Genomic DNA, 13354 nt, shown 5'->3' with positions numbered 1-13354 from the left:
GATCTCTGCCTGAGGGGTTGGAGCAAATGCGGTTGTATCTCAGCACTTGGCTGTAGACAATGGATTGTGTGGTGTGTCCAGGATGGAAGCTGGAGGCATGAAGGTAGGCACAGCGGTCAGTGGGTTTTCGGTATAGGGTGGTGTTAACATGACCATCACCTATTTGCACTGTGTTGCCTAGGAAGTGGACCTTCCATTTAGATTGGTCCAGGCTGAGGTTGATGGTGGGGTAGAAGCTGTTGAAACCATAGTGGAATTCTTCCAGGGTTTCCTTCCCATGGGTCATCATCATCATCACCACCACGATGACATCAATGTAGCATAGGTGGAGAAGGGGTGTGAGTGGACGAGAGCTGAGGAAGCATTGTTCTATGTCAGCCATCAAAATGTTGGCATATTGTGGGGCCATGCAGGTGCCCATAGCGGTGCCACTGGTCGGGAGGTGTATATTGTCACCAAATTTGAAATAGTTGTGCGTGAGGATAAAGTCACAGAGCTCAGTAACCAGTTGTGCTGTGGCATCATCACGGATACTGTTCCTGACAGCTTGTATTCCATCTGTGTGTGGGATGTTTGTGTAGAGAGCCTCTACATCCATGGTGGCTTGGATGGTGTTTTCTGGAAGATCATCAATGCATTGTATTTTTCTCAGGAAATCAGCGGTGTCATGGAGATAGCTGGGAGTGCTGGTGGCATAGGGTCTGAGTAGAGAGTCCACATATCCAGACAGTCCTTCAGTGAGTGCCAATGCCTGAGATGATGGGGCGTCCAGGATTTCTGGGTTTGTGGATCTTGGGTAGTAGATAGAACAACCCCAGTCGGGGCTCTAAGAGTATGTCGATTTGTTCCTGAGTTAGTGTAGGGAGTGTCCTGAGTAGATGGTGCAGTTTCTTAGTGTATTCCTCAGTGGGATCTGAGGAAAGAGGCCTGTAGAATTTGGTACTCGAGAGTTGTCTGGAAGCCTCCTTTTGGTAGTCAGACCTGTTCATGAGGACAACAGCACCTCCTTTATCAGTCTCTGATTATTTTGTCAGGGTTGTTTCTGAGGCTGTGGATGGCATTGCGTTCTGCACTACTTAGGTTATGAGGCAAGCGATGTTATTTTTCCACAATTTCTGCTTGTGCACGTCGGTGGAAGCATTCTATGTATAGGTCCAGACTGTTGTTTCGACCCTCAGGAGGAGTCCATGTGGAGTTCTTCTTCTTGTGCTGTTGGTGGGAGGGTATCTGTGTATCAGTGCGCTGTTCAGTGTTTCTTTGCTGCTTTTACAGATCCAGACTAACACGGCTACCCCTCTGAGAGCTTTGCAAGTTAGGAAAATGAATGAATACAGAGGAATCTAACTTGTGCTAATGATTGGCCTATGATGAATTACTTACTGTTTCTCAAGATTCAGTTAATGCAAACTGAATAAGGAAACCAAAGCTATTTTGTTCATTTGACAAGTGTAATTTAGTTTTATTTATAATAAATCAACGTACACTGATAAATGTTAACACACTTTGTAAAAGTAATTAAATCTTAATAGGAGACCTCACTACAGCACTATTAAATCTTTCCAAAAAGTAAGGAGTATGAATTATCAAGGTTCTACTGTATATGTGAAAGGTAAATTTATACAAATGTAATCAGATGCTAGTGCTTTCCTCAGAATGAAAACGCATCTTTAAGAGGTCACCTCAAACACCATATAGTGCTGCTATTATTCTGTTCACTGTACAGATACCCAAATTACTGATGTTCCAATCCTGGAATTTATTTTTAAAGAAGTATTCTGCTTCATTACTGTCTCAGCTCAATAATTTACACGTTTGTTATAAAATCCTAGCCCTCCTTATGCAGATATATATATAGGACAGGTCTGTAGGAGGTCAGACTTTACAAAATGAGAGGTTCAACACACCAGCAACCACAGACATGACAACCGGATTGCACCTGAGGCATTGTCTTGGGTATTCAGTTTCAGCTACACAGAGAGAAGAGGAAAAGTACCCAGCTATACATATTCCCCATCTGATCACCTGCCTGCATCACACACACCCCCCTACGGCTCCCTGCCCCCCCCACGGCATTACCTCCTTGCTGTCTCTCTTCTGGAGACATATTGTTAAAGGAGTATAGTAATTACCAATTCCTTAAAATAGGGTCAACATATTCAGTACCATCTTGAGTTAACACATGATGGAATCCTACTAAGATGGGCTTTTCGATTGGGGGGAAGGAGGGTGAAGCTGCCACCACCGGGGACCTGCGCTATGCTTCACTAGCTGAAATTAGGAGACTGCGAATGTGCACCTGAAGTCTTCAGACCATCCAAACTGGTTTCCAGCTCTAGGCCCCTCTATCACACTAGGGAACAAAAATTGTATGTGTAGTAGTCAAGGCCAAACAAAAAGTTTGTCAGACAAGTGTGAGGTTCCTCTCTGATGATGTTATTTGAAAATACTTTTATATTTGAAACTATGGTTCGATTATCAGAATAGGGGACATAATTGTCATAGGTCTGTGACCCCAAATTCCCATACATTCCTCAGTACTACTACAATGCCATCTGAAACAGTTTGTCACCAAAACTACTCTCAAATGTATCCACCAGGAAAACAAGAGGGGAAAAAAAAAAAAATGAACTGGATCAAGATGTGCACAACAGTAAATACCACAACTGAGGCTGAATTTTTATATTTACATAAAAGACAGGCCAAGCATAAATTCCTTGCAGAGGAAGAACTATAGAAGCTTTCCAAGGGATTTTATAGTCTGTTCTTGTTTCTTCTTTTACTGCCTTTCTATAATCTTGTGTGTCCCCCACCATTTTCCCTCTCATACTTTTCTCCCCTTCTCTAACTTTTTCTAGGACTGTCATGACAACACAAGAACCCCATCAAGGAAACACAAGGCAGTATTTGTTTTCTTTTCTGAGTTTAACCGTGCAAATCCTTTCCAGGTAAAGAGGCATTACCCAAATATCCTGCTTACTGGTTAGACAGCACTGTTGAGGACAAGAATCACTCCATACATATATCACACATCGCCTGATCAACATGGCCCATTGTAGGATAAAGCATCCCTCCACTTCAGTTTCCTAGTTAACACCATCAAATAGCAAGAAAAATTGCTTATCCAAGACACTCAGATACTACCGTAGCGGGAAGCATACAAGAACTTGAACAGAGCATGGCAAGCAGGAAGTTTGCAGAAGGTAAGTTTTCATTTTTAAAAAAATTATCTAGCTCTTATGGTTGAGGCGGCCTGCAAAATGTGAACTGAATAAAGTGATGATGTACTGCTGTGTTCCTGGTTCTACAGACAGCTCCAATACCCGTGCTGCTTCTCAGCACCCACAATCTGTAGCAGAGTGAAAACTGACCCAAAGTCTCACCAGTTTTCACTGCTTTTTTCAGACCTCTAGGCAGCAATGAAACTGAAAAGAATCAGGTCAATTTCATTGTGCCAACACTTGAGAAAGTTGAGAGCAACAGCAAAGTCGGACACCAAAGCTATTATTTGGGGAAATGAGCTAAAAAAATGACAACTAGGAGAAGGGTCAAGTATTAGAAACTGACTCTCAGCAGCAACAAAGCAGAGGGATGAATTCAGGAAAGCTACCCCTGTTCAGTGCCTGCCACTTATTTCATATCAGTCTGAGAGCTTGTCTACACTAATACACGGGGTCACTTTAAGATCCGCAACCTCAGCTACATGAATAGCATAGCTGAAGTCAACATACTTAGATCTACTTACCACGGTGTCTTCTCTGCGGTAAGTCGACAGCGGATGGTCTCCCGTTGACTCCGCTTGCGCTTCTCATTCTGGTGGAATACCGGAGTCGAGGAGAGCGTGCTCAGTCAATTTATCGTGTCTATACTAGACACGATAAATTGACCCCCGCTGGATCAATCACTGCCTGCTGATCCAGCAGTTAGTGTAGACAAGCCCTCAGATGATCGATTTAGTGCTTCAGCCACAAGGAGTCTAGTTAAAATTTTAACTCCAATATGTGGCTTTATGGGTTGGGGAGAAGCAGAAAGGAGACATTATATAGGAGACGGCAGAGAACATAAGGCAAGGAAAGGAATAAAAGAGGTAAGAGGGAATTAACCAAAAGGTAGCTCAGGAAAAACGAAATGTTGAGTGAAGACAGGAAGGAAAAGAAAATACCAGAGCATGTAGTAAGTAGTACTGATTGAAGAAAACTTGGCAAATAATTAATGGTATCAATGTTCATCAAATACTGTACTCCATTAATACTTTTTTGTGGTTTTCAACCAGCACAGTAGCTAGGCAAATACTATTCTGCACATACACTACTTCTGGGGGTATTATCAAATATAGTCAATGAATATTTCTTCTACTATTCATTCAACTGTAGTAATAAGTCACATTTAAAAATATCTATTACACTGAAAGTTGTTAAATACCATATTTAACAGTATTTAAAACATACTATCAAGTGGCCTGGAGCGATTTTCTTCTTTAAATTGCAGGGAGCATAGTAGCAAATATTTTCACCCAGGCATATTAGTTTAGGCCTTGGGCTATAAGTATCAATTTTTTGAAGCCCTGACTTTTCTTCTACATAGACTACTACCTTGATAATTATTTCCTCCACTTGGCCAATAGGACACCATACTGTACTTCAGAAAGAGTGCAGGGGTCTAGTTACAGTCGACACCTTCCAAAAGGTTAGTATGAGCTCTAACTGCAATTTCAGTAGCATTTTCAAGGAATCTAAGAAAGGCAAGTTTTCATCTTTGGCCTTAGGTTGCATGTACCCAAGCATTCAATACACCCAGGATTTAAGTGCATATAACATCATATTATTGTTTACCCTTCCCTCAAAGACCAGTGATTTGAACATATCTTACAATAAAGAAAATATTCAACTTAAAGAAAAAAAATTAGGAAAAATGCCTCTCTCAGGCAACAAGGTTTGAGATACAGACTACCTTTGAAGTTACCTTAAAAAAAAAAAAAAAAATCATTGACTACTCCCCACTTCTCAAAATTCTGAAGGGCACTAGCAATAAGAGTTACACCTATCAAGTCCAACATTTGTACCGACTAGTTTCTTTGATACGTTTTATGCATTTTCAAACAAAATAACTGCTTATAACTTCCTTAAACTACAAGCCTAGGCCCCAAGCCTGCAGGCAGACTGCTGAGCCCAGGTAGAGTGATGTGCAATTTATAGTGCATAGGTGGTACAATCAGGGCCCGAACGCAGAGATTTCATACATTCTACATCTTCAAAGCAAGGACACAATTGGACACAGCTTTAAAAATCTACCCCACAGAGGTAAGTGGAAAGCTGTCTCTAGCTGTCTAGCCAGGGGATAGTGAGCTTAAAGTCATCAATTTCTGTAAAAACTAAGTTTTTGTTTTTTAATAAGTTCTTATTTCACACATGATTGCAAAGATAGCCCAGATGCTAAAAGAATGAGAACTGATTCCATGTTTTCATGAGCCTGCGGACAGGCAACTCCTGAACCTCTGCTGATGTTCATAGTAGCATCAGAGTATATCAAGAAGAAACTGGAAGTTTTAATGTGTAATATTTGAGCAGAAATAAAACTCAAATCAGGTCAATTCAAGCTGCTGCTGCTTCAGAAAGCTACCTGCAATTGCATACATAAAAGAGTAATTCATGGTAGTGAAGAATTTTGCAGATTGCATGGAGGACTTGCTCCCAACCCAAATCCACACAGTAGAAAGAAGGTTCCAAGAGATGGATGAAGTACTAGAAACCCTCCCCCGCATACACTGAAGAAGCTCTAAGGAAAAGTGAAAGGGAAGAGACTGTTTCTTCTTTCCAGCAGCTAGAGGGGAGCTGAGCAGTAACTTTCACCCACGTTTTATCAGAAGCTGCTGTGACAGAGTGGCTCAGGGACAGCAACCTCTCAAAAGCTGTGTGTGACAATTCATGGACATCACTTGTAAAGTCCCCACCCTCATCTTTCATATCTACCTCTGGCTCACAGTCACCTGTTTTTTCAAGTGTGTCTATTAATTTTGAGATACCAATAGTTCAGAAACTGGTTCAGAAACTGGTATGGAAGAGACCTCCTTTTTTCCTTTTGTACCATCCTCTATCAAAGTATTTGAATCTGAAGTCATTCTTGAAACTTTAAAGCTTCACAATCAAGCTGAAATTTGTATGTTGACTGTACAATTTTGTATTGTGTTCTTATAAATTTAAACAATCTATACAAGTAACTAGATTACTGAAAATCTGTAATATCCATCACGACCTTGTTTAAAAGGTTTTTTTAAATTGCTGATTAACTTCAGTAGACAAAGAGATCTAATTTATGTTGTCAATCCCGTATCAGAAACTTTATGCACAGATCCCGCTGTTCCCTAATTTTTGGTTCCTAGCTACTCCTTATAAACAAGGCATCCTGGGATTCTACTTTCACTGCTTTCTTACCACTGACCCCCTAAAGTTATCTTCTGTTCAGACTTGTCTGATTACATCTGTTGTACTTACCAGTATGTTGAAAATCTTGGCCCATGAACACTAAATTCTTCAAGTGTGTTCCACCAGATGAGACAACGGCTTTTACTCAAATTTGTTTTTACGTTACCTCTATTAAATAATTGACAAGTTTCCCCTCTATTATCATTTTATTTCCAGAATATTTGTGTGTTGGTTTAATCCACTTTACCTTTCTAAACTAAACCCTGAAGGAAAATTAAATACTGAAGTTGAAAGATGGCATTCTAAAGGTCCAAAAATAAGTGAACACAACTGATATTAATAATGAAGGATATCTGATAAGATACACATGCAAATATAAAAACAGCACAAGATTCATGAAGTTTCTCTCTTACATACTTTGGTTTATAAAAAAAATGTGGTCTCTTCTAACTGGGTGGCATTTTACATTTCCAACTGTAATTGAGTGAACATGTTGCCATGGTAACAATGGAATTGTGCAATAATTTTGGTGCCTTGTAATTGCTGGATATTTGTATACAAGCAGCTGAGCTTTCTTAATTCAGTGCCCCCTCAAATCTTTCAGGCAGACTCTGGAGCTACAACAGCATCTTTTAATGTGAAAACTCAAACAATTTCTGGTCCTTCAGCCACTATTAGAATTCAAAGCAATGACAGGTCACATTACAAAAAAGAAATCCTGTCAAGAATCAGGCTACTTAAATTTTTGTGTTCCTTAGCTATTTAAAAATATTGCCCTTTTTAAGAAATCTTATTAAGATAGATAACTTCAGGTAACTTTTGGCCGCAACAGAAAGCGCTAACAGTAGTGAACACCATACAAGTCACTTTTATTGATGCTATGTAACAGCAGTAAATCCAGATGTACTCTGACACCTTCCTTCAAGAAAGGTGAAACTCACCTTAGGTACAGAGTGCAAATACAAGACTCTCTACATGACTTAAATCTCGCATTGGGGCTATGCAGAAAGTAAAATACAGGCATCTCTACACTAGCCCAAATAGACAGATGTGGATGAGGTGAAACCAGAGGATCCATACTGTGATGAGTGACCCCAATACACAGCTACTACGTTCTGGGTGCCCTGATTCCAGGTTGGTGGATGACTTTCACCTGCCCAGTCCACCCACACTTCTCTCATAGACCGCTCAGCTACTTGTGAAATAAAACTTCCATAAATTCCCCCCTAAAATATTAGGCAAATCTATAGTAAATGAATGTCAACATTTTAAAAGTGACAACTCTAATGTATGCAAAGCTTTATATGAAAGTTGTCACAGCAAATCTAATGACAAACTGAAAAAACCTTCAGTGTCATGCAAATACGTACATAAGCCACTTAATAGCATTACATGTACTTCGAAGAAACGAATGGATCAGTTTTACCTCCCCTCCAAATGGTATGAGGTGTCTTGGTATAATATTAAATAATCATCATGTAATAAAAGTGATTTTGCTTAAGAGGTCATGCTGCACTTACAATGCCACACACACACACAAAAATCAAACGATTAAAGAAACTCAAGTATTGCACACAGCATTTTTCCTGATAAATTCCTGCAGCATAAACCCACACACAACAGTTCAGTAACACCTCTCTTCCCATTGCTCCCAATACATTATAATTAATTTTTTTAAACTATGACATGAACATTGTTGCACAAACCAACATTTCATACAGTAAAACTCCCTTTTAAACACACAGCAAGTCAGGGGGAAAAGGGAACAAGGCACAGTGCGGGGGTAGGCCAGAATGTTACCCATAAGTTTCATTTGATACTGTCATTGTGTGTTATATATTAACAGCCTAAAAGTAATCATGAAAATTTGTTACACAAAACAATCTACTGTCCACTCGTTCCATAAGAAGACAGAATTATTTTGTTTGCCAATCAATAAGTATCTATTTGGCTCACATAAGTGGACAAGCAAAATTTTGTAATGCTGATTTACTAGTATCTCAACCAAGGTAATAAAATACAAGTTATAAAAACTATCATAAGCATGAAATGCACAAGACTCCCACATAAGTCCACAGACACTTTACATAAGATACATTTTATTTACTAAAAAGATCAAAACAGCTACTTTGAATGGGTCAGCATTAGATAAAGTCACTTTTGAATAATACATGCATGTACGTATAGCCTGGACTATCATCATATTAGCACAGAAACATGTGCAGAAGGGGCAATAGGGGACAATAATCATATTTTTAAAAACTTTTACAAGAACACAGGCCACTCACTGCAAAGCTTTGTTTTGTGTCATCTCCCAAATACTGGAATTATAACTAAGCATTCAAAACAGTAATCACTTACAGTTTAAAGAGCTATCTGCACCTCTTTATCCCAGCAGTCCCCTTTAGGTTTTATTTCAGGGCTACGAATAATTCAACTACGAAAATTCCCATTTTATCGAAGGGTTTATTTCCTAAAGTTAATATATACATAGTACTATCCTATGTATCAGAATTTTTTAATGAATTGTCACTCATAATTTAAAGGGCAAATTTGGGGGTGGGGAGGGCTAATTGGTTTAAAAAGCAGAATTGTAAACAGCTTAATCAATTTGCAAGTGAGCTCAACCCTTCTAATTCCAGAACCCCCCACCCATACCCCTGCCCCTTCACAGAACATGTCTTCGCTATTAACTTGGTGAGACAGACACGCCTCTGCACAGGGAAGGGAGGGAGATATTTGGGCAGTAGGAGGGATGGGGGATGTGAGCACACCCAAATCCTCACTGCCTCCATCTGCAAGGGTCACCCTGCTGCACGGACAGATTCCCGCACACACCCCAGTGCCTGTGACAGCCTGTCAGCCCCCCAACGCACACACAGCGCTGGACGGACAGCCAGACACCCAGCGACCCTACACACACGGCGCAGCTGTTGGGCAACATACACAGCGACCGCCAGACAGACAGACAGACACACACGCACCGGGGCTGCTGGATACACAGACAGGCAGACACAGCTCCCCTCTTACACACCCAGTGACTGCCAGACAGACACACGGCCGGACCCGAACCCGGCCCCCACAGCCAGTGACTGCCAGACAGACACACGGCCGGACCCGGCCCCCACACGCCCCCACGGCCCCACACCCAGTGACTGCCAGACAGACACACGGCCGGACCCGGCCCCGGCCCCCACAGCCCCACACCCAGTGACTGCCAGACAGACGCACGGCCGGACCCGGACCCGGACCCGGCCCCCACGGCCCCACACCCAGTGACTGCCAGACAGACACACGGCCGGCCCCGGACCCGGACCCGGCCCCCACGGCCCCACACCCAGTGACTGCCAGACAGACACACGGCCGGCCCCGGACCCGGACCCGGCCCCCACGGCCCCACACCCAGTGACTGCCAGACAGACACACGGCCGGACCCGGACCCGGCCCCCACGGCCCCACACCCAGTGACTGCCAGACAGACACACGGCCGGCCCCGGACCCGGACCCGGCCCCCACGGCCCCACACCCAGTGACTGCCAGACAGACACACGGCCGGCCCCGGCCCCCACACGCCCCCACGGCCCCACAGCCAGTGACTGCCAGACAGACACACGGCCGGCCCCGGCCCCCACACGCCCCCACGGCCCCACACCCAGTGACTGCCAGACAGACACACGGCCGGACCCGGCCACACAAACGGCAGGAGGCTGCCGGCCAGAGAGACCCAGCCCCGCCCCGCCCCCTGCCCTGCGGGCGGCTCTCGGGCCACGGCCCCCGGCGCCTCGGCCGCTCCACTCACCCCGGCCGCATCGCTCCCGGCCGAGCCCCGCTCAGCAGCGAGGCGGCAGCAGCGCTGCTCACTGGGTGGGGGGGGAGGGCAGGGGGAGGAGAAGGTGGAGCCGCAGAGACCCGGAGGGGGCGGGACGTATCACAGCCCCGGCCCCACCCGGCTCATTCACAAAAACCCAAGGCACGCCGAACCGCCGGAGAGCGGAGCCCGCAGGCCCCGCGCTGAATGGCCCCGTCAGGGGTCAGTCACCTCACGACCCGCCCCCGACTCCACCTCGTCCTCCCCTATTGGTGAGCGGACGGAGCCCCGCCCTCTCATCGCTGCTGCCTAATCACAGTGCAGCGTGAGCCTTCAAGCGGCTCAAACGCACCCGCCACTACAGCGGAGACGCCCCCCATTGGTGCTTCGACCTGCCCATCAACCTCCTGCCCGGAACCCTCCGCGTTCTCCACTCAGACCAGAGAAAAATCGCCCTGCGCGACCCATCCCTTTAAAGACCCAGCGGTCTGGAGCGGCCTCAGCAGAATTAAAAGCCGGAGGACAAAAATACCCGCAGCCTTAAAGGGACCGCACAGCGCCTGCCTCCGTATAGATGCGGGCACACGTTGCGCGGATCGGGGGAGCCTGGGTACTGACCTGTGCGGCGGCAGCAGACGCTCGGGGCGGCGGCAAGGCACGGGGAGGGCCAGGCGCTGGGGGAACACAGCGGCGCGCGCGCCACCAACGGAATCAGCCTGTGATGGGATCCGCCATTTTGGAATTTTAGATGGAAAGTCACGTGGTGCGACCATTTTTTCCCTCCGCCAATCAGCAAGCGGCGGCTATTTTTAGCACAATTCCCTGCTCCATGGACGAGGTGCGATGGGGGGGAAGCGGGGGCGGTGGGGGGCCTGTGAGCAGGGCCGGCTCTAGGCACCAGCAAAGCATGTGCTTGGGGTGGCACAATTCCGGGGCGGCGTTCCAGCCCGCCTGTCTTTTTCCTTTGGCTTGGGCCCTGCTGCTCTCGGAGCTTGGGGCAGCAAAAAACCTAGAGCTGGCCCTGCCTGCGAGCCAGCCGTGGTGGAGAGCAGTGGGATAGGGCGGCGGGAGCCGTGGGGAGGGGGTGCAGGAGCGATGGGGCGCAACGTGGAGCAGGGACCTGAGGGGGTTGTGGGAGTGATGGGGTGCAAGGTGGGGCAGGAACCTGGGGGATGGGGGGAGGGATGGGTGCAATGTAGGGCAGGGAGCTGTGGGAGGGAAGGGGCGGTAATAGTGGGGTGCGAGATGGATGGGGTGGCAGGAGCAGGGGGCCGTGGGGAGGGGGTGCAGGAGGGATGCGGCGCAACGTGGAGCAGGGACCTGAGGGGGTTGTGGGAGTGATGGGGTGCAAGGTGGGGCAGGAACCTGGGGGATGGGGGGAGGGATGGGTGCAATGTAGGGCAGGGAGCTGTGGGAGGGAAGGGGCGGTAATAGTGGGGTGCGAGATGGATGGGGTGGCAGGAGCAGGGGGCCGTGGGGAGGGGGTGCAGGAGGGATGCGGCGCAACGTGGAGCAGGGACCTGAGGGGGTTGTGGGAGTGATGGGGTGCAAGGTGGGGCAGGAACCTGGGGGATGGGGGGAGGGATGGGTGCAATGTAGGGCAGGGAGCTGTGGGAGGGAAGGGGCGGTAATAGTGGGGTGCGAGATGGATGGGGTGGCAGGAGCAGGGGGCCGTGGGGAGGGGGTGCAGGAGGGATGCGGCGCAACGTGGAGCAGGGACCTGAGGGGGTTGTGGGAGTGATGGGGTGCAAGGTGGGGCAGGAACCTGGGGGATGGGGGGAGGGATGGGTGCAATGTAGGGCAGGGAGCTGTGGGAGGGAAGGGGCGGTAATAGTGGGGTGCGAGATGGATGGGGTGGCAGGAGCAGGGGGCCGTGGGGAGGGGGTGCAGGAGGGATGCGGCGCAACGTGGAGCAGGGACCTGAGGGGGTTGTGGGAGTGATGGGGTGCAAGGTGGGGCAGGAACCTGGGGGATGGGGGGAGGGATGGGTGCAATGTAGGGCAGGGAGCTGTGGGAGGGAAGGGGCGGTAATAGTGGGGTGCGAGATGGATGGGGTGGCAGGAGCAGGGGGCCGTGGGGAGGGGGTGCAGGAGGGATGCGGCGCAACGTAGAGCAGGGACCTGAGGGGGTTGTGGGAGTGATGGGGTGCAATGTGGGGCAGGAACCTGGGGGATGGGGGGAGGGATGGGGCGCAATGTAGGGCAGGGAGCTGTGGGAGGGAAGGGGCGGTAATAATGGGGTGCAGGATGGATGGGGCAGCGGGAGCAGGGAGCCCTGGGGAGTGGGGGGTGCAAGAGATATGTGGCAGCCGAAGATGGGAGCTGGGGGGGGGGGGGTGCAGGGAGCTGGGGGCGTGCAGGAGCAGGGAGCCGCGGGGGTCGATGTGTGGGGCGGGGTGAGGGGAAGCAGGGAGCCGTGTGGGGTGATGCAAAGGGTAGAGTGCAAGCAGGGGCAGGGAGCTGTGAGGGGCAATGCAGATGTGGGGTAAGGGGAAGCAGGGAGCCACGGTGTGCTGGAGGGGTGATGGAGTCATGTGGGTGGTGATGGGGGGGCGCTAAACTGACTAACCCCCATTCTCTGCACTGCACCCCTGACCCCAAACACAGTGGCCCCAGCTGAAGTACTGTCTGCCATAGGCCACACAGCCCTTTCTCAAACCCATGGCCCCTTTAACTAGTGGCTGACCCAAACCCAACACAGGGTGTTCCAGACCATCGCAGCCCAAATTATCTTAGGAGTCAGGGAGAGTGGCCCTTTCCCTCACACGTCTCCTGGATGTGACTAGCTGGACAACCTCTCCCATCTGCAGGAGGCTTTCAAAGGTGGACACAGCTCCTCAGTCCTCCAAGGAATGTGTATGAGTATTGCTGACTCTAAGGGTTCACAGATCATGAGCCAAGCCCTCCAAAATCAACATTTTAAAAAAAAAATGTTTAGTCATTTTATGTACCTTCTGATTTCATGTCTTCAGAGTTTACACTTTCAAGCTTGTCTCTACAACCACAAGGGCTTGAAACATACTCTTTCTTTAAATGAAAGCTGAGATTGTCACATGCATCACATGACTCCAGGAGCTGAGGCTTTAAGAAAAACACCAAATATCATGACTCTTGATATCATTGCAAGA

General features: G+C 47.7%; 1 protein-coding gene across 10 annotated transcripts in view; it reads right to left on the bottom strand.

The window, feature by feature from the left end:
- The window catches only part of HDAC4 (histone deacetylase 4), a 468350-nt gene extending 457392 nt beyond the window's left edge, over positions 1-10958 (bottom strand). For 5 of the 10 annotated variants that reach the window (XM_073306834.2, XM_073306828.2, XM_073306831.2 and 2 more), the window contains exon 1: positions 10219-10310. The gene's annotated coding sequence lies outside the window, so the exon portion shown is untranslated. Of the gene's footprint in view, positions 1-10218; positions 10311-10845 lie in introns of those variants that run through there. The other 5 variants (XM_073306838.2, XM_073306839.1, XM_073306829.2 and 2 more) reach the window with 4 other exon arrangements.
- Between the last annotated feature and the right edge of the window lie 2396 nt (positions 10959-13354).

This window comes from Lepidochelys kempii, chromosome 11, assembly GCF_965140285.1.
Source record: "Lepidochelys kempii isolate rLepKem1 chromosome 11, rLepKem1.hap1, whole genome shotgun sequence".
NCBI lineage: Eukaryota > Metazoa > Chordata > Testudines > Cheloniidae > Lepidochelys > Lepidochelys kempii.
The sequence above is the reverse complement of the archived record's forward strand: the minus strand, read 5'-3'. Positions and strand labels throughout refer to the sequence as shown.